Source organism: Cryptomeria japonica, chromosome 3 (genome assembly GCF_030272615.1).
Source record: "Cryptomeria japonica chromosome 3, Sugi_1.0, whole genome shotgun sequence".
Taxonomy (NCBI): Eukaryota; Viridiplantae; Streptophyta; class Pinopsida; order Cupressales; family Cupressaceae; genus Cryptomeria; species Cryptomeria japonica.
Genome location: NC_081407.1, coordinates 595974248 through 595984280, shown reverse-complemented (window position 1 = coordinate 595984280; position 10033 = coordinate 595974248). Strand labels below are relative to the sequence as shown.

At 36.6% G+C, this 10033-nt stretch overlaps 1 non-coding gene across 1 annotated transcript; it reads right to left on the bottom strand.

The window, feature by feature from the left end:
* Nucleotides 1-701: 701 nt before the first annotated feature.
* Nucleotides 702-817, bottom strand: LOC131078649 (U5 spliceosomal RNA). Its single transcript, XR_009113820.1, has one exon. It is a non-coding gene; the product is annotated as a U5 spliceosomal RNA (small nuclear RNA).
* Nucleotides 818-10033: the final 9216 nt, after the last annotated feature.

The following is a 10033-nucleotide window of genomic DNA, read 5'->3' as shown; positions in this document are numbered from 1 at the left end:
CTATTTTGGGGCAGGATCAAGGTGCAGGCAGAGTGCAGGGTTGAATTGCAATGTAATTTTTATGTGCATGAGCATATTTAGGTCTCCAATCAGGCCGAGGGGCGCAAACACTAAGGCGAAGACCCAAATGTAGTAAAAAATTGCAAGGGGTGCAATTTAAGGACGTTACAGTATTGTACCCTCAATTTTGGGATATTAAACCCCCCAATATGAACACACATAATATAATATTGCCTAGTCAGTGAAGCCCCCGTGACATCATGAAGGATAAGAGAACAATGAAGACAAGCCTAATGGACATGTAAATGGTATACTTTGTTTGATTTCATTAGTATTTGCATGTTTGATAGGTTCTTCATTGATTTTGTGTTGAATTAGTTTGTATACCTAAAGGTCAGTGGTTGGATCTTTTTAGGATTTACAAATAGATTCAAAATTTAGCATAAACATTTTGGTAGTCCTAGAGGGACTCTTGTCCCTTTACACTAATGTTTCTTAACCACCCCATATCAACATACCTAATAAACCCTACCCAATACCAACAAATACCAACAAATACCACCACATTTATTGGACCTTGAAAATGTATTGCACCCTCTCCCTTAATAGTACATCAACCCTCTACTCTTCATCAAGTTCAAACAATGTTGAAATACATCATTTAAAAACTTGAATTATTTTGATTTTGGTGTTATGGGCCTCCTCTATGTAGAGAAAGAGCCTCTAAAAATTGGCGTATGCCGCTCTGAGTGGCCAAGACACGGTATTCTTTAGTAAAAGGCGAAAGAATAGTTCGCTCTGTCTTCACCACGCGGCTCCGTGAGATTTACTTTAAACACGCTGGATGATATATATGATCTCCATTCATCTTGCGCTTCTCAAACCAACGAATGTGGGAGTAAAAGTAAGAAACTGCAAATATCATTTCTCAAAACAGCGAGATTGACAACAAGTCGAATACAACATAGCGTGTTTACCATTTCGATTCAATTCTAATGTCTTCGTTTTTCTTCTCTTTACTTACAGAATGCCTCCATCCATCCAGTTTGTCTGTGTATTAGCATATACTCAGATTTACAAGGGTGAATCCATCCAATTTGTCTGCTTTATCTGAAGGCGTGTCTATTTTACATATACATATATATCCAAATCTTGCCGGGCTTGACTTTATACAGGTGCAATTTTTGCAATTGTTTCAACCTCATTTCTTTAATGATGGCTTCCAATCCTGACCAAACATAAATTCACTTACACATTTGAATCTAAGACGTTGTGAACAGGTTAATCTGAAATCTATTTGAACTCTTTTGTAAGGCATTTGAAATCTATTTGAACTGTTTTTACTTGTTACTAAACTGAGATAAAATACTGAAAAGCTGGGAGAAGAGGAAGTTTAGTCGATGGGAACATTACTACTACTTGGCATCATCATCAGTTGATTCTTTGAAGATCTGATATAAAATTAGGCGCTTTCAAAAGCAAAAACTGCTCCCTATTGTTTAGGAGATGGGCAGTTATCTCGTAGAAATAATAAGCTAACTTTAGGCAGTAATATAAAACGATTGTGCCAGTTTGATCCCACATCATTTGTGCTTTCATATAAATCAACAAACAATACACAGAATTGCTGACTACATAATCAATAGTGGGTAATGAGGAAAGTAGACGCAACAGGAGGATGAAAGTTTACTCCAACTGTCAGACTTAAGGAAAGCTGATTCTGTGGATCTGAGCCCTATCTAACGACCCTTTTGATGGTTAAAAACAATTTTATGAACAGATATATATATCCTTCCTTCATATAAATAAACTATGCTTTTGGATCAAAACAATTTTATGAACAGATATGCTTTTGGATCAATTGCTCTCCCTCTTTTATGATATATCATTCCTTCATGTAAATAAACTACCAATTGCATCTTGGTGTGCAATGGGTACGCCGAAAATAAGAGATAAGAGATAAGAGATAAGAGATAATGGAGATGGAAAAGGAGAGGGGGAGATGGAGATAAAGAGAGAGAGTAGAGGGATAGATAAAAAATGAAGAGAAATATATAGAGGGAGGTAGAAAGGTACAAAAATGGATGTCTAGGAAGAAGTAGTGGGAGAGGAAAATAGAGGTAGAGATGAAGACAACATGAGAGAGGAAGAGAGAGATATAGAGGTAGATGGAGAGAGATTGAAAAGAAAAGATATAGAGGGAGAGGGGAAGGGATATGTGTGGCCTAATTTATAACTAACTCATCAATGAAGATGTTGACATAGGTTGAGACCTAGTATGGTGGCTATACCTTTGATAAATGTTTGGACAAATGGTAATAGTTTTAACAAAATAGTGAATTATTTGTAGTTGACATGTATAACGTCATTTTCTTTTCTTTTATTGTCACATATAGATGGAGCAAGTGAGGAAGAGGGAGATAAATAGAGAGAGATATAGAGGTAGAGGGATAGATAAATATAGAGAAAGAATGAAAATAATAGTTATAGATATATATACAGGGAGAGGGGGAGGTATACGTGTGGGACAATTTTTAATTGACTCATCAATAAAGATGTTGACATAGGTTTACACCAAGTCTAGTGGCTATACCTTTGGTAAATATTTCAACCAATGGTAATGGTTCTAACAAAATATTGAATTATTTGTAGTCTACATGTGTTATCTCATTTTCTTTTCTTGTCACGTATGCATTATCCTTTAGTGTCCTTATCCCCTTATACTTCTTGAGACAAAATACATGTGAGCTAGTTGTATCATTTTTGTATGAATAGGGGTGTCATTTTTCATTGGTTTGACTTCGTTGGAATTGATATATTGTATCTTTTTTCTCACTTCTCTTGTTTGTAATCAATTCTCACCTTTCGAAGTCTTAAATGACACTATGCCATTACTTTCCTTATATCTATACTTGCTTTTATTTAGTCTCAAATATTTCATGTGAGTGATTTTGTAGAGATTACATAGGGGGTGTTATTCCATTGAATATGTATGTGTCATTTTTCATTGAATAGGGGGTGCCATTTTTCATTGCTTTGGCTTCGTTGAAATTGATCTATTGTTTCTCACTTGTCCCATTTGTACTCGTTTCTCACCTTTGAGAGTCTTAAATTACCATATGCCATTATTTTCCATATATCCATACTTGCTTTGCTTTAGTTTCACATACAATCTTTTGACCTTGAAGATACCATTTTGATTATATGTCCTCAAATATTGATATATAAAAGATAATGCAATTATAAACATTATATGAGTTCTTTCGTACCTCCATAGGGAGAAAAATACCGACAATTAAAACCTGGTGGTACGAATACAAACGAAACTTTTTACTTTTCTTTTACGGTACTATAAAAGTTTTTTTTTCCTATTACGGTACTATGAGTTGAGTGGTGTAACAACATACAGAAGTCATCATGAATCAATCAGCCAATAGAAGTTAATCGTATCTGTCAGTTTTAAAAGCACAACCAATGATGCAAAATGTAAGGGATGCGTGCGAAAGAACTGCATTAGTTTGCATGAAAGGAAGGCAGTCCTTTCATGCAGCAACACCATACGCAGATGAAGAAATAGGGAAAAGAACAATCAACGACGGAAACATTTCCAATGGTCTTGCATTCAATTTGGCTAACTTTCAGCCATAGATTTTAAAGATCACATTGTTCATCTCATATAAGGAATGCCTTCAGTGTAATAAATGCTTTCCCTCTTTCATGATATATTCTCCCTTCATATAAATACATAAATGCATTCCCTCTTTAAGGTATAGGATTATGACCTTAGCGCCAAGTTTAGGGTTAGGACATGATTATTGTTAGTGTTAGGGTTTAGGGTTATGGTCAAGATTATGGTTATGGTTGCAGTTTGCATCATGGTTCGGGTTCTTATTAGGTTTAGGGTTTAGGGTTATAGTTAGGATTATGGAAAGGGTTGGGGCTAGGGTAAGGTTTAGGGATAGAATTAAAGGTTAGGGTTTAGATCATGTTTAGGGTTAGGGTTATGGTTTGGGTTAGGGTATAGGGTTAGGTTTAGGGTTTGGGTTACAATCAAGTTTAGGGTAAGAATTATGGTTACAATTACAATTTAGGTATGGGTTAGGATTAAGCTTAGGGTTCGAGTTTAGTGTTATGGTTAGGGTTTACATAGCAGTTAGTGTTAGGTTTAAGGTTTGGGTTACAATCCAGTTTAGGGTAAGAATTATGGTTATAGTTATATTTACAATTTAGGGTATGAGTTAGGATTTTAAGGTTAGGGTTAGAGTTTAGTGTTATGGTTAGGGATAATATTTCATTAGGGTTTCATTTAAGTTATGGGGGAGATTGACATTGGGGTTCAATTAAGATTAGGGCTTGGTTAGAGGTAATGTGAGGGTTACCTAGTTAGTGTTCAATTAAGTTCTATTAAAATTCAATTAGGATTTAGTTGGTCTTATAAATAGTGTTAGGATTTGAATAGGGTTAGGATTTAAGGATAAAGCATGTTGTTAGGGACAGGGTTCTTCAATAAAGGTTGAGTTTCATGTTAGGGTTAATATTTAATTAGGATTAAGCTATGGATTACCTTAGTGTAAATGTTTAATTAGGGTTAGGATCAATGTTAGGTTTACTTAGCTCATAGTTAGTTGATAATTGTGAAGTGTTGAACATAACTACGAAAAGGAAGTAAACTCAAAAAGGATTAAATTTTCCCGAATTCCTTTTTGCAAATTAGAAATGAAAATTTCTTTGAATATCATTATCAGGCACTGGAAAAGAAATTTGAGAACACAAATGCTTATATCTGCCAATGAAATTAGTCATTTTTTCTTTAACAACTTGTTTACAATGCATCAAATCAGTCAAAGTGATTTTAGGACCTATGTTGTTTTGAAATTGTTGAATAAAAGCATTTGCTAATTGTTGAAAAGAAGTAATGGAATAGGAAGGCAAAGAGAAATACTATTGTAAATCCTTTTCTCTTAATGTTCTAGTAAACAATTTGGCAAGCAATCTTTGATCATAAGCAAAGTCAATACACAAAGTTTGGAATATTTTGACATGTGTTAAAGGATCACCTTTTCCATTATAGAGTTCCAATTGAGGGACTTCAACATGTTTAGGAAGGATGACTCTAACAATATCAAGAGAAAGTGGACTCAGAACATCAAATGTGGGCACACTAAACTTGAATTGACTCATAGAAGCAATTTGTTGTTGCAATGATGACATAGTTTGAGCAAGGTTATTAGTGGTTGCTTCAGTTGAGGAATTTATGCTAGACATGTTTGATTGAGAAGGTGGTGTGATGTTATTGAAAGAAGGCATTGATTGATAATAAGGTGGTGGGACACTATGATAATTAGGCATAGGCGATGATTCAGTAGGAAATGGGACACTGAAAGGAGGGAGAGAATGATTGGATGAATTGCCCCCTTGTGTCACATTGATTGGTTGAGAGACAATAGGAATACTCATTGAAGGCATAGATAAAGATGGAGGATTGATTGAGGAAGAGGGATTTCCCCCATGACTAATGGTTGTAGGTATGATATTTTGAGTTGATGTAGCCATGATGTTTGAAGTGAAAGTAGGAATGCTAGTCATTGAAGTGGTCAAAGGAATATAATGATTGATTTGTGTAGAAGGTTGTGAATAACCTAAGTTCTCAGCACAACTCTTCATAGGCATAACATTAGAATCGACAATGTGAGCAATACCACGCAATATATCAATTTCATTATTATCACTTTGAATCATGCGTTTTAGACCTTCAATTAATGGAAGAGCTTCACCATTGGGATATTCTTGGGACATCCCTTGTTGGAAGTTGTCAAATTGATTGTCCAATTTTGATAGTTGATCTATGGAAACTCCATTCAAAGGTTCTTCTTCATCATGGGAACCATCAATTGGGTAGATGGGGATGTTATTAGGATGGGAAGAATTAGCAATATCCTCATTGTAGAAGTCACCCAAATTAGGCTCCATTTCTTCGGGAATTAAACCTTGGGAAGCCTTAAATCTAATGTTTCGTCTAATGGGGATAGTAGAGGTAGGACTAATAGTTGTAAAACTCATGCACTAGAGGGAAAATTTGAATTTTGAATTTTGGGGATAAAGTTTGCAAAATTGAATTATGCAAAAATACAAGAAAATTATGATTAGACTATTTGAACTTTGTGGAAAGAAGGAATATAACAATCTCCAAGAAAATTTATGATGAATAAAAAGAGATTGAAATTTAAATTAGGACCAACGAGATACCACTTAATTAAAATTGACAAAATTAAGATTTAAAAATTAGGGCAGATTATAAGTGTATATGGTGAAAATGGATAACAATAATAACGGTATTGAAAGGCTAAATGAATTCAACCACAAAATCCTAGCCTAACAATCAACAAAGATCCACCATAACATATGAAGATTACCTAAGACAATGCAAATCAAACGAAATCACAAAGATTATACCATCACATGTCCAATAGGGTTTTGATCTCCATTCTTTCTATCTCCATTGATCTTGCTTGATATATTTGCTCTCAGATTTTATGTGCACAAGAGCTCAACAAAGAACGGAATGTGGTTGCAAGTAGGATCGTAGTGTAGTCAATTGATCAAGTAGTTAGAATGCATCATTAGGGTTTGACAATGAAGGAAGCATCTCCTTATATAGAAGACACTATAAGAAATGGAGGGATAAGATTAAGAGGTGTAAAAGGAGGTCAGCTATGATTAGAGGGTAGGTAGAGGAAATAATAAAATAATGAAAGGGGTAGGTAGTGTATGAATTAAGAGATGAATGACATGTGTCATAGGTAGAAAAGGCTAATGAATAAATTAAATAAATAAAGATTTATTTAATTAATAGAAGAAGTGGGATAATTAAATAAATAAAATATTTATTTAATTTAGGAAAATGATAATTTAAATAAATAAATGTATTTATTTAAATGAGAAATAAGGCTAGAAGAGGATAAATGAATTAATTAAATAAATAAAAATTTATTTAATTAATAGAAGAATTAGGCTTAAATAATTAAATTAATAAAATATTTATTTAATTAGACATGACAATTTTGGGTGTCTACATTTTGCCCCTCTTTGAGACAATGCGGCTTGCCGCGTTGTTTCAAAGAAGATAATATGAACTGATACAGAGTTGCCCCAAGATGGGAATGATATGCCCCCTCGAGAGATTGGATGAAAATGTCTGGAAAGATCGCAGACAATCTCTCGATAAGAAAGAAAGGCTAGAATGGACTGACCGGATAAAGTGACAAAGTCACGGGATAAAGAAGACTGACTTGGGAAACGAAGGCAAGGGATAGGATAGGCTATAAGATAGACCACGGGGGAAAATACATCCTCATTGTCATCTACACATCCACGAGAGTAGATTGCAGAGTGAAAATAGAGCAGCAGCAGTCAGCAGCGATGGCCTTCACTCACAGATTCGACCGCGTTCACCGATTCCAGAGGCCAGCAGAGGTAGGAGAGCCGGTAAGTACCACCAAACCTCCTCGTACTTTGATGCATTTAATTTTGTCATTAATGCATGCTAGATAGGGTCATAAATGCACTTAGACTAGGGTCCAAAAAGTGTCAAAAATGTCCAGGCGTGTCTGCATTGGTACCAGGCGCGTCTATGCTCGCGAGGTGCGTCTGTGTTTGTGCCAGGCGCGTCTGCGTTGGAATCTGCATCTATGTCAATTTCGGCCGCGTCTGTGATGTGCAGGCGCGTTTGTGCCAAGAAGGCACGTTTATGCAGCCCAGGCACATCTGTGCAGAGCATAGGCACATCTGTGTCGATCAGGCGCGTTTGTGTTTTTCAGGCGCGTCTGTGTAGTCTGAAATTGTGTTTATGTCAGGTAAGCACATTTGCATTTAAAAAGTGTGAAGTTGCATCTTCTAGGTCAAATCGACAGTTCTGTGATGAACATTCGTTGTCGATTGGATAAGCTGCTAAGAGGATACACTCAGGCAGGTCCTCTAGGAAGACTAGGATAGATCAAGGCACTTTGTGATGAACAGTGAGTACCAAGATAGAGTACTTTGTGATAAACAGGGAGTACTAGAGTATGAGCAGCACTTTGTGATGAACAGGGAGTGCAAATGTGAGTAACATTTTGTGATGAACAGTGAGTGTCACACATGTAGTACTTTGTGATGAACAGGGAGTACTACTAGGATAAATAGCAACACTTTGTGATGAACAGTGAGTGTCACTAGGATAGATAGCCAGATGCATTTAGATAAAAAGGTAGCATTTTGTGATAAACAGGGAATGCCACTATGACTGACATGAGTGATTTGCCTGACTGCAGGAGTATTTGCCTATGCTAGAGTCATGGGAGAGATTCCCGTCGACTCAGAGGTTGCGACCTGAGTTGACAGTCGAGGAGCGAGCTGCTATTGAGGAGATGGGACTGAGACATGTTCTGTATGTGCCTGAGTTTCAGGCGAACATGGGACTGTTGACTGCATTAGCTGAGAGATGGCATTCTGAGACGTGCACATTCCATTTACCAATGGGTGAGATGACAGTCACCCTGGAGGATGTATACAGGATATTGAGGATACCGATCGATGGGGAGCTGATCCCATACGATCGAGATGGCGACAGAGAGGCCTTGAGATGGGTGTTTCAAGACCCTGGACTGGAGATGAGGGTGGGACATGTGGCATGGAATACCATGACATGGATAGGATTAGCACTACCAACAGTGTTGGCAGGAGTTATCAGTGGGTTCTTTTGTATCAGTTTTGTACCATTTTGTATGATGATGTAGACACCTACGGGTGATTGTAGCCATATGATTTTGACATCATTGTATCATGACACTTTATATATATATATGAGATGATTCATCTTTGCAGCAGCTATATGCATGCATACCTATGTGATGAGATGTTCTTATGTGATGCTTGCTTTATGCTATGGATGCAAATATGTATATGATGCAATGCAATATTTTTGTTCTTTTATGTTTTATATGCAAATGTGAATGTATGTAATGCAGATGAATATGATAATGCAAATGTAAATTGTGCTAACAGGTGTTGTGTGCAGGATGTGATGCAGTTGTGATATATATGTGTATGTATGAAATGCTTATATGTGGTAATGCAGGTGCAACTACATGAAATGTAAATGTTTTTGGTGTGTCATTATACTCAGTCATGTGATAGCAGGCTATGCGGACTCGAGAAGGACGATGGAAGTCAATCAAGAAAGGGGGATGAAAGACAGAAGATATGAAAGTGAAAGAGCTTCTTGTGCGTTATCATCATTGAGCTTTATTATGGCAAGTAGGTTATGATAATCGAGGCATATGTTCGACCCAGAAAGTCATTGTACCTGTTTGCATGGAGATAAGACAGTCACAAACAAGGAATGCCCCAGTTCACACTAGACTCACAGTGTCCTCATATCCTTGGACAAGTCATAGCATTACTAAGAGACAATCCACAGACAACAAACAAAAATAGGTGACGATACCCCATCCTCGTCTTTCTAGTCAAAGACATCCTAGAGATAGAATCTCTAGTCAGAGACATCCCGGAAAAGCTAAAAGACATGTCACCAAAAGATAAAATCAAAAGAAAACCAAGACTCGACACCAACATCCACTGTAGTCCTCAAGTTTAGTGTCTCTTGTCACTTGTATAAGTCTTGTTTGATTGTGGTCATAATGTTTCCTTTCACAGAAAGGATAGATAGCACTGAACCATAATGTTGTTTGAGTCTGTTGAAAGATTTGATTTGTTGAAGCCCATTGTTGTTGTTGTGTCTCCTCTGAAACTGACTGAATCCCTGAAACTGATACTTTATTGCGGAGAAAATGAAACTTTATTGCTGATCTGTGATGCAAATGTTGCTTTATTGTGGATTGTGCGCGGATAGACTGAAGAAAGCTGGAAGAAACTGTACTCCCTGAAACATGCAATGTTCTCAGTTCCACACCCATCACTAGACGTAGGATTTGCCTTAGCCACAGATAGGATCTGATTTATTATGGATGGAAAGGAGTGAAAAGGGAGGTTTAGG